The sequence below is a fragment of the Gobio gobio genome (assembly GCF_949357685.1).
Source record: "Gobio gobio genome assembly, chromosome: 10".
NCBI classification, from domain to species: Eukaryota; Metazoa; Chordata; class Actinopteri; order Cypriniformes; family Gobionidae; genus Gobio; species Gobio gobio.
The window spans coordinates 18,907,821-18,919,688 of NC_137116.1; positions in this window are offsets into that span (position 1 = coordinate 18,907,821).

Genomic DNA, 11,868 nt, shown 5'->3' on the forward strand with positions numbered 1-11,868 from the left:
TGCTACTACTGATCATGGACATCGCACAAAGTGTAGACTCCAGAAACAACATATTCTTAGAGCTGATGAATATGTCAAGAAACACCTTGTTTGCTGGAAAGAACGTTTGCATGCCACACCTGCCTTCAGTAGGAGCAGGAATCCCATGGGTGGCACATGATGGGAGGAACGTCTGTATATAACATCCTGCTCAGCCAATTCAATGGCAGGTGCACCCTGATTGCTCTCCTACCACCAACAAAGAAGATGGCTGCATTCAAGGACTCACTTATGCACAACATGGTGGTCAAGGACTCTTGAACAAAATCCAACAAGACATTCTTGATCTTTCAGCAAAATTACATCAGATGACTGAAGATAATTCTTCATGGTTCGGAAACCTGTAAGGTCAATAAAGAACTCACAAGGACTGTTCCAACCACAAAAGAATATTACCCATAATGAACTACACGGACCCTAGTGGCATGTTTGTTTTCTGTGGCAGCATGTCATTCGTCACTACAGACAATCAACACAGAGCAAGTGAAATGTGCCTGTAACATTTTTTCAAGTTACATGACTAGACGATGGGGCTTATGCTAAAAAAACATAAGCTATAGAATGGACTGATGAAGGTTTTAATTTGTATTATGTGGGAGTTATTAGAACTCCCAAAGGGGGGAATGTTGAATTACAAATTTATACATTGTTATATCTAGGTTCAAATGTAATAGAATATAACTGAAAACATTATCTATATTTGTGTTTTACATTTTGAAGTAAACTTGAGGAAATTCTAAGGAGATTATTTCAGGCTGTGTAAGTGGTTGAGACATTAAGTCTTTTGTCTCTATGCAATTTCCTGACTATTTAGCATGACAAGTTTAGAGCAATACTGCCTGAGTGATTGGATTAGCATCTATGCAGTTGAATGGCACTGTTATGCTGATTGAATCTGGACGAGGGACACAGTTATGTAGGGTGTGTCCTTTACCTACACAACATATGCATTCCTTTGTTTGAATGTCTCCTCCTCTGCTGTATAACCACTCCCCCTAACATGTAGATAAATTGCCTTGTTTTGTACTGTTAAATCAGACTGTTTTCGGGCGACCTGCAGCACAGAGAGTTCTCATTAAAAGAATTACTTCTGTTTGATCCCGACGTCTCCTGGTCTCCATACTTCAAGAAACAACTGAAGTTCACAACAAAATCGCCTTGTTTTTAGGAGATTCTAGCATGCAGCAGAGGCGTATTTCTCTTTTGTTATTGTCCCGCCCTCTAAGGGAAGTGTGGCTCAGTGTTGCCAAGTCCGCTGTTTGTCATGTCCGCGGGTTGAAGCGACCCCAATTATGTGATATTTAGCCCCTGGAATGTGATTTTAGTAGGCAACCATGCCAAAAAAACACATATTTTACCCCCTGAAATGCGATTGGGCTAGTTTTGAGTAGCAATTGTGCGGGTTTTGTTGTGAAAACCTGGCAACCCTGGTGGCTGATACACGAGCAGCGAGCAATGAGCAGCTGATACGAAGTGCAAACCTCCCAGATAAGGCAAGGCAAGGCAAGGCAAGTTTATTTGTATAGCACATTTCATACACAGTGGCAATTCAAAGTGCTTTACACAGAAATGAAATAAAAATATTACAGTTATAATAGGAATTAAAAGAAATAAAAAATAAAAAAAATATTGAAAGATAAAAATAAAGAGTATAATTAAAAATAAAAATAAAAACAGGGTTAAATTTAAGCATATAAATTAAAATGCAAGCAGTTCGGACAAAGCACGTACAGTGGCACAGTGCTCATTCAGTAAATGCACAGCTGAACAGATGTGTTTTGAGTCTGGATTTGAAAGTGGCTACTGTTGGAGCACATCTGATCTGTTCAGGAAGCTGGTTCCAGCTACGGCTAGCATAATAGCTAAAAGCAGACTCTCCTTGCTTTGAGTGAACCCTTGGTATTTCTAATTGACTTGATCCTGATGATCTGAGTGATCTGTTGGGTTTGTATTTAATCAGCATATCTGCAATGTATTGAGGTCCTAGGTCATTGAGTGATTTATATACAAGTAATAGCACTTTAAAATCGATCCTAAATGTAACTGGAAGCCAGTGTAAAGATCTGAGGACTGGTGTGATATGGTCATATTTTCTGGTTCTGCTCAGGATCCTGGCAGCAGCGTTCTGTATGAGCTGCAGCTGTCTAATGGTCTTTTTGGGAAGGCCGGTGAGGAGACCATTACAATAGTCCACCCTACTGGTAATAAAAGCATGAACGAGTTTCTCTAAGTCTTGCCTGGAAACAAAGCATCTAATTCTTGATATATTTTTGAGATGATAGTAAGCGGATTTAGTTATTGCTTTGACATGACTATTGAAACTCAGGTCTGACTCCAAAATCACACCAAGATTCCTGACTTGATTTTTTGATTTCAGGCCTTTAGCCTCAAGATATGCATTCACCTTGAGAATTTCATCTTTGTTTCCAAATGTAGTAATTTCAGTTTTGTCTTTGTTTAACTGAAGAAAGTTTTGGCACATCCAACTGTTAACTTCATCAATGCATTTACATAGAGAGTCAATGGGGCTGTAGTCATTAGGTGACAGGGCTAAGTAGATCTGGGTGTCGTCAGCATAGCTGTGGTAAGCCATTTTGTTATTTTTCATTATTTGGCTGAGTGGCAGCATATACAGATTGAAAAGGAGTGGTGCAAGAATTGACCCTTGTGGGACTCCGCATGTCATGGATGTCCACTCAGACTTATGGTCACCTATACTCACATAATAACCTCTCCCTTCTAAGTATGACCTGAACCATTTGAGGACCATTCCAGAAAGCCCAACCCAATTTTCTAGCCTGTCAAGAAGTATGTTGTGGTCAACAGTGTCGAATGCGCCACTGAGGTCCAGTAGTACCAGAATCAATGTTTTGCCTGTATCTGTATTGAGGCGAATATCATTTATAATCTTTATGAGCGCTGTCTCTGTGCTGTGATGCGGTCGGAAACCAGATTGAAAATTGTCAAAGTATCCGTTTGAGCTTAAGAATTTGTTCAGCTGACTGAAAACAACTTTTTCAATGATCTTGCCTATGAAGGGGAGATTTGAGATTGGTCTGTAGTTGCTCAATATGGAGTTATCCAGATTTCTCTTTTTCAGGAGAGGCTTAACTACTGCGGTTTTTAGGGAGTTTGTAAAAGTCCCAGAAAGAAGTGAGGCGTTTACCACTTCTAGGAGATCTGCTTCTAAACAGTTAAACACACTTTTGAAAAAAGAAGTGGGGAGTGTGTCAAGGGCGCAGGTTGATGTTTTAAGGTGCTGTACTGTTTCTTCTAAAATTTTACCATCAATTGCTTCGAAATCAGTCAATAACTTTATGAGGTTGTGGTCTGATCTGATTCACCCCAGAGAAACTCAAGGATTTGCTGATCGCATTTCTGATATTATTGATTTTCTCTGAGAAGAAGAAAGCAAACTCACTACACTACACTACACTAGATAACACAATGTCTGAAGCAGTAAAGAACCAACACGATCATCTTTCCCTCTTCTCTTCATTTTCTCTGTATGTCTATATGTGTTAAGTTACTGTGTGACTGATATAACAACACAGCACATTACACTAGATTTGAATTTAAATCAGCGCATCAGACCGTGCATTAAAAAGTGCCGCTTTCTGTTGTCAGAGCGCGCGCTCTCTCTCTTTAAACTCAAGTGCGTCGCGTGTACTCAGGTCGTTGCCATTGAGAAAAAACAAACAAAACCGTCATTTAATGAGGTGGGGAGAGTAAGCTAATCGCGGAAGAATAAAATGGATAGTAAAAAGATGCCAGGGGGAGCTGAAAAAGCCAAGTAAAAAAAAAAGAAAGGCATTGGAGGATGACGCAGCCAAATGTGCCAAACTTACAGATATTTTTTCAAGACAAATGAGCACACAGGAACTGGCAACTCATATATAGTCAAAATACTATATAGAAAGACGGTCGGGTGCGGTTACTTATGAATGGGAGAAACTGCAACGCGTAATGAAATACCATATTATTCTCTCCGGTCCGATAATGTGTTATTTCGCCAACACTTCGTGGACTATGCTTGATTTACGTTTGCTACTTGCATTTATGCATTACATTAAGTGTTTCCCGCGTGAGGTACTTTGTGTTGTACATTGCCATGATGTTCATGCGCGCACAAAACCACTACGGTACCTCAGCGTTTCACAGACACACCGTGGAATATTGCAAAAATAGATTGTGATTACATGAGCCTAAGCTCTTTTCAATAAAACCCATGCAAAAGTTAATATCAATGCATTTTAGAATACAGTATAGGATGTACCGAATATTCTTCAGTTTTATGCAAAACAGAAATATGACAAATAGAATATCAGACCTCTGTCATATGGCCAAAAGTAAAGTCCTTGAAAGGTTCTTGAATTTGAAGTTAACCAAGCTGTGGGAACGCTGTATTAACAACTATCCAAACTGTTTTAGATCTAAAAGAGCCTTTGTAGGCCTATGTTGCCCTTAAATGTCAGAGAAAAGAACAGAATCAGATTTTTTTTTTCTTAGAGAAAATTGTACTTTGCATATTATACTATAAAAACACATAATTATAGTTGATTTTAGTTTATCATAGTTGATCATGACAGTTATCACAGAATCCTGTTAAAAAGTCCCAATGCTACACAATGAAATCAATTCACCAAGTTTTATGTAGAAAACCAGCAAATAACAAATAAAAAGGTTTTATAAAAAGATAAAACTCACATATTTCAGCCTCTAAATCCTTTTTAGTCAAAAAAGATAAATTACTGACATTTACAATGCACATTATCCTTTATTATTAATAGTATGCGGCCCGATTGTAACCATGCAGCTTTACAGGGGGAGCTTTGCAGGGGGTATGGCTTATCTAAATGAGATGTAAATGAGCCCTATTGTCACTCCCAGCAGGTGAGAACAAAATCTTTAGAGGCAAATTTCTCCCTGTTAAGCTTTTTGGAGTGCCTACTTTCAAATGGCCACAACTTCTCCAAATATTATCAGATTTCCACGTGTTACACATCACTGGAAAGCTTGGAGACTACACTTTCAGAATCTGTAAATAACTCAAAATGCTCCAGAACCGACTTGTGTCCCTACCTTCCATGACTGGTCACATATGAATTGGTGCCAGAAGCTTATCGCCAAAAGTTTAGATCTCACGCAAAAACAGCCAGACAAACTTATGTTGAATTTGCACGAGAGAAAAAGGTACTTTTTGAGAAATGGTGTGTTTCTAGTAAGATCACTACTTTTTGATCAGCTCCAGGAGTTAATCTTGTTGGAGGATTTTAAAGCTTGTGTCCCAGATAATGTTGTTGTTCATTTGAATGAACAAAAAGTGCAAGCCCTGGCTGATGCTGCTGTTATAGTGGATGAGTTTGTTTTGACGCACCGTAAAGTTTTTTCTTCTACACATCAGGCTAAAAGTCAGTTTTCAGTTAAGGAGAGCTCAGAACCATTTCAGGCTTCTGCTCATGTTACCAAGTCTGTTGGGGGTAGACGTAAAACCAGTCCTAAGCGTACAGGGGACAAGCGGGTCTGTTTTTATTGTCTTGATCTAAGTCATTTAATTTCAGAGTGTAAAGCTTGGAAACAGAAAAGTGTCTCTTCCAAGCCCAAGAATGTGGCTTTAGTACAATCCGTACAAGAGCTAAATGATTTGAATGCTGTTGCTTACCAACCTTTTCTCTCTTTTGGCTTAGTGTCCCTTTTGCCTGATTCAGAGAACAAGCAGCAAGTAAGTATTCTGAGGGACAAAGGAGCGGTACAGTCACTGATTTTGGAGGAGATGTTACCCTTTTCAGCCGAGTCATATACTGGTAGTGATGTATTAATTTGTTGATGTGAAATGGGATGTGTTAATGTTCCCCTCCATAAGGTATACTTGAAGTCTGACCTTGTCACAGGACCAGTTACACTGGGGGTGTGCTCACGGTTGCGTGTAGATGGTGTCAGTCTTATCCTGGGAAACGAGCTTGCTGGTGGTAAGGTTTTTCCTAGACCTATTGTAGTACACAATCCTAGTGTTGGGTTGTCTGATCTTTCTGCCCAGTTTTCTGCAGCATTTCCTGCCTGTGTTGTGACCCATGCACAGTCAAAGAAATTTGAAAACATGGTTGACTTGTCAGACACTGTTCTTTTCTCTGAGCCTGAGAAATGTGAGTTGAGTGTTGTGACTTAATTTGTTCCAGAACCTATGGAGTCGAAGGCCTTACCAAATAGTTCTCTAAAGGTTTGTAAAGAAGACTTGACTGCTGCTCAGATGTCTGATCCTTCCCTAGCTCCTTGCATCGATGCTGTGGTGGACATTAATCAAGTGCCAGATGCTACAGTAGCTTATTTTCGGGAGGATGGAGTATTAATGTGCAAGTGGAGGCCTCAGCATTCTGACCTGAATTGGCAAGAGGTTCATCAAATTGTACTATCTTCTGATTATCGTTAACAAGTTTTACAACTAGCTCATGAGAACGCCTTATCAGGACACTTAGGGGTGACAAAAACCTTCCATCGTGTTTCCAAATATTTTTTCTGGCCTTGGTTAAAGTCATCCGTGTCCAAATTTGTGCGTTCCTGTCCTACTTGTCAATTAGCAGGTAACCCAAATCAAATTGTTCCGCCAGCTCCAGTTCACCCGATACCAGTTCTTGGGGAACCGTTTGAACGATTAATCATTGACTGTGTAGGGCCCTTGCCAAAATCAAAGTCAGGTCACCAGTATGTTCTGACTATCAAGTGTGCTGTGACCCGTTACCCTGAGACAGTGCTACTCCGCACTCTTAAAGCTCGAGTGCGGTTGTTCAAGAGTTCATTAAGTTCTGCTCCACTTTTGGCCTACCAAAGGTGATCCAATCAGATCGAGGCACTAATTTCACATCTAAAGTATTTTCACAGATGTTGAATGAGTTGGGTATTAAGCACCAATTGGCCAGTGCTTACCACCCGGAATCCCAAGGTGCATTGTAGCGAATCCATCAGACCCTCAAGTCGATGCTCCGGAAGTTTCGTATTGAGACTGGTAAAGAGTGGGTTGAAGGTTTACCCTTGATTATGTTTGCTGCAAGGGAGAGTGTCCAGGAATCACTGGGATTCAGTCCGGCAGAGCTGGTGTTTGGGCACACCGTAAGAGGTCCCCTTAAGTTGATCAGTGAACAGTTGTTGTCAAAGAGTTCTTCACCTATGTCTATCCTTGACTATGTCAGTTCCTTTCGTGAACGACTTCACAAAGCCTGTGAGATTGCAAAAGCTCATCTTGCTAACTCACAGACCAAAATGAAAGTGAAGTGTGATCGTAAAAGTGTGAGACGTACTTTTGAGCCTGGTGATTCTGTGCTTATTCTGCTTCCTGTACCTGGCTCTGTATTGCAGGCTAGGTTCTTTGGACCTTATGCAGTACAAAGAAAGCTAAGTGATACCAACTATGTGATCTGCACTCCTGATCGGAAGCGTAAAAGCAGGCTATGTCATGTGAACATGTTAAAGGCTTATGTTGCACGAAATGGGGATACAGTGAATTCCCATAAGCCAGTACCTGTGTCGACCATAGTTTTGCCTCCACCATATTACCCTGAGGAGGATGGGTTGGTGGCAAGAGATGCTCAAACTTCTTGTGCCCGCTTGCAGAATTTTGTTGTTTTGGCTAACTTGGAGTCCTGCCTTTCTCATTTGTCTGCAAGTGAGTTTGAAGCCATTAGCAGTTTGATTTGTAAATACCCTACCCTTTACGCTGATGTGCCGTCTCAAACTACCATACTTTGTCATGTTATTGATGTAGGAAACAATCAACCAATTAAGCAACACCCCTATCGAGTAAACCCAGGGAAACGTGACTTTATGAAATCTGAGGTTCAGTATCTACTTGATCATGGTTTGGCTGTGCCTAGTCAAAGTCCATGGAGTTCCCCTTGTCTATTGTTCCCTAAATCTGACTCCACTTTCAGATTTTGTACTGACTACCGCAAAATCAATGCTGTGACCAAAACGGATTCCTTTCCACTTCCAAGGATGGAAGATTGTGTAGACCGGGTTGGTAGTGCACGTTATGTCACTAAATTAGACTTGCTAAAAGGGTGCTGGCAAGTGCCCCTAACACCTCGTGCTTCAGAAATATCAGCATTTGTAACCCCTGATAATTTCCTGATAATTTGTTATGGCTTTTGGCATGTGAAATGCACCTTCCACCTTTCAAAGACTCATGAACAGAGTATTGTCAGGATTACAGAATACTGAAGTCTATTTGGATGATGTTGTGGTGTACTCCAACTCATGGGAAGATCACTTGATCAAGTTGGATGAAGTGTTTGGACGGTTAGCTGATGTTTCACTGACCTTAAACTTAGCGAAATGTGCTAAACAGCTAAAGCTGTAGTTGTATACCTTGGTAAATGTGTGGGACCGGGTCAAGTGCGACCAGTAGAGGCTAAGGTTTCTGCAATTGTTGAATTCCCTGCACCGACTAATAAGCGTGAGTTGAGGCGCTTCTTAGGAATGGCCGGATACTATCGTGGCTTCTGCAGAAACTTTGCTGCCATTGTTTCACCTCTTACTGACCTCCTAAGTACATCTAGGAAGTTTGTGTGGACATCAGAATGTACAGGTGCTTTCAATGCTGCTAAGGACCTTCGTTGCTCCTGTTCTCTCTGCTCCCAATTTTGCATCTCCTTTCAAATTACAGGTGGACGCCAGCGCTATGGGAGCCGGGGCAGTTCTACTGCAGGATGATCCAGTGGGAATTGAACATCCTGTATCTATTTTCTCCAAGAAATTTTCTAAGTGTCAACAGAATTACAGCACAATTGAGAAGGATGCATTGGCTTTATTGCTGTCACTCCAACATTTTGAGGTGTACGTGGGTGTAAGTCCTAACCCTACCGTCTATTCTGATCATAACCCCTTAGTGTTTCTTTTGAGACTGTCCAATGCTAACCAACGCCTGATGCGCTGGTCTCTTATTGTGCAAGAATATAACATTGATATCCGACACAAAAAGGAAAATGACAATGTTGTTGCAGACGCTTTGTCTAGAACTTATGTTCCAGATAATTAAGACGTGTTCGTTATTTTGTGTATTATGTATTACAACCTTCTGGTTGTAATCTTTTGTGGTGAGGGTGTTACGTCCAAGGACGTATTTGTTTTTCCTATTTTTCTCTCTCTCTCTCTCTCTCTCTCTCTCTCTCTCTCTCTCTCTCTCTATCTATCTATCTATCTATCTATCTATCTATCTATCTATCTATCTATCTATCTATCTATCTATCTATCTATCTATCTATCTATCTATCTATCTATCTATCTATCTATCTATATATATATACTGACTCCAATAAGTGATTGATCTGCTGTGATTGGAGGAGGAGAGGAGACTGTGGGGATTTAATCGGCACCTTTCCACTGATGTGCATGTGCGTGCGCGTGTGTCTTCGCTTCTCAACTTTAATGTTATTAGTTTTCTTTCTTTTCTTTAAAGAGACCCCTTGTTTATTGAGTTTTCCATTGTGTTAATGTTCTTGTGGTAACTGGCGCCTACGACAAGAGAACCCTTTTGTTTTTGTAAGTTATTCTGTTTGTACCTACTTTTGTTATGGTCTGTTATCTATTAAGTTCAGAGGTGGAAAGTAACGAATTACATTTACTCACGTTACTGTAATTGAGTAGTTTTTCTGCGTACTTCTACTTTAAGTAGTTTTAAAAATCTGTAATTTTACTTTTACTTAAGTATGCTTTGTTTGAAGTATTGTACTTCGCTACATTTTAAACCACACCCGTTACTGAGTAAAAAAAAAAAAAAAAAAGGGGGGAAAAACGCGATCCGGAAACGACTGCATTGAATTGAAGGCGGGAGAACGAACGTAAAAATCACAAAAAGATTGAGACAGACGGACTGACATGCGTCAGACCCAGCTGAAAGCGAAACGCCATCGTGAACCCCTGGATAGTATGGAAAAACTTTGGATATAGACAAAAAATAGCTGGGTGTTGTCCTGGAGGAAATCAAATTAGCAAAAAAATGTTGATGCAAAGGAGGAAACACATAGAACATGTTCGGGAACACCATCCCTCTGTGTACATAAACGTACGTTTATAACTTAAGGCCGAATGTTTTCTGTGATGCAGAGGGAATAATACAGTATAATGCATATGTCACGTAAAACACGCAAACTGATGGATGAATGAATATGTGGCGGGGCGGTGGGGAGCAAGGAGATCACGTACACCAACTCCTTGGTGGTAACGCTAAATAATAAGCTGACTACGCCACCCCTTTTTAGAGAAAGGGGAAATAACTACCCAATGGAAATAGGGCACAGGTTCGTTACCATGGAAGGCAAAGAGACGTGGATATCGTCACTCAAGTCGGTATAAGAGTGTTTGTCAACACACAGAAATTACATTAAAGCGGCTGAGGCTTACCCGTAACAGGTTGGTCTAGCTGGAAGGTGACTTATACACACACACACACACACACTATACACACCACACACACTCCAAGTGAGGTGTAAGCAGTTATACACAGCAAACCACTCTGTGCGAGAAATACCACCACCAGAAGGGCAGGAAAAGCTAGCCTCCCGATCCGGGGCCTATCAGCCTAAAATAAACACAAAAAAGAAGAAAAGAGACAACCAATATACATACACACTAATGCACTGAATATAATAAAAAGACACCAAACAAATGATACAATTACTTTCAAATGATTGTTGATGTAAAACACTCACCACAAATGAGCACTGACTTGTAGACAACAAAAAGCAAGCAAAATATTACAACTGAATAAGTTACAAAATAAACAAAATCAAACTAAAACAAAGACAAGAGACAAACTGAAAACGTAATAACTCAATACACAAACAAACAAAAAATACGGCTGAGGCTATATGCTGAGAGAGAGTTTGAATCGTAAAGATCAATAAAGTGCAGTCTCAGTCAAGCCGACCCCGTCTTCTTCCTTCCCGGGTTTCGGCACCAGTGTAGTAAAGCTTTGATGTGGTGTAGGAAGGAAGAAGACGGGGTCGGCTTGACTGAGACTGCACTTTATTGATCTTTACGATTCTCAATATTTGTACATGCGCTCGGCGCATTCAACTCAAACTCATAAACTTTTCCAATCACTCGTAGTTCAAACTCCAAACTCTCTCTCAGCATATAGCCTCAGCCGTGTGTGTGTGCGTGTCAGTCCCAGTCCTGAGCTCTCTCTGCCATCTCTCTCTCTGCTGCAGCTTATAAGCAGTCTCTCCAGCCAATTACTGCAATCAGACACAGGTGTTATTAATTTGCACTTGACCTACTTACCAACCGCTCGGCCCTGCTCTCTCTCTCCCGCTACAGACCTCGCAAAACCACGCCCCCTCCGCCACAAATGCATTGAGAGGAAACAAACTGGAATAAAATAGACGCGAGTTACCACAAACACCACGAGTTCCACAACAAATATGGAAACTCAACCTACCTGGGGGTAATAACAGCCTGCGCACCACCGTGGAGTCGCAAACAAAACACTAGTTCAGCATTGAATGGCAGCGTGGCCGCGCCACGGGGGGCGGAGCTAACAATGACGCATCCCCCGGTAGGTTAAACTTAGTTCTTATATAGGAAGGAATCGAGTTACTGATAGGCTCTCAATAAATACGTGGGAGGGAATTTACTCATCCTGCCACAAATACATCAACGTTTTTATTTGTTTTTATTTGATTGAAAGCCATTATCAAATACATTCTGAATTGAAACAGATCTTCCCTGAAATAGGTCCTCACTAAAACCTGTCAAAATAAACGGTTTAACTAGATGAAATTGTGAAAGAAATATATTACTATTGTAGGCCTTTAGAATACTTGTCAAAATAATAAT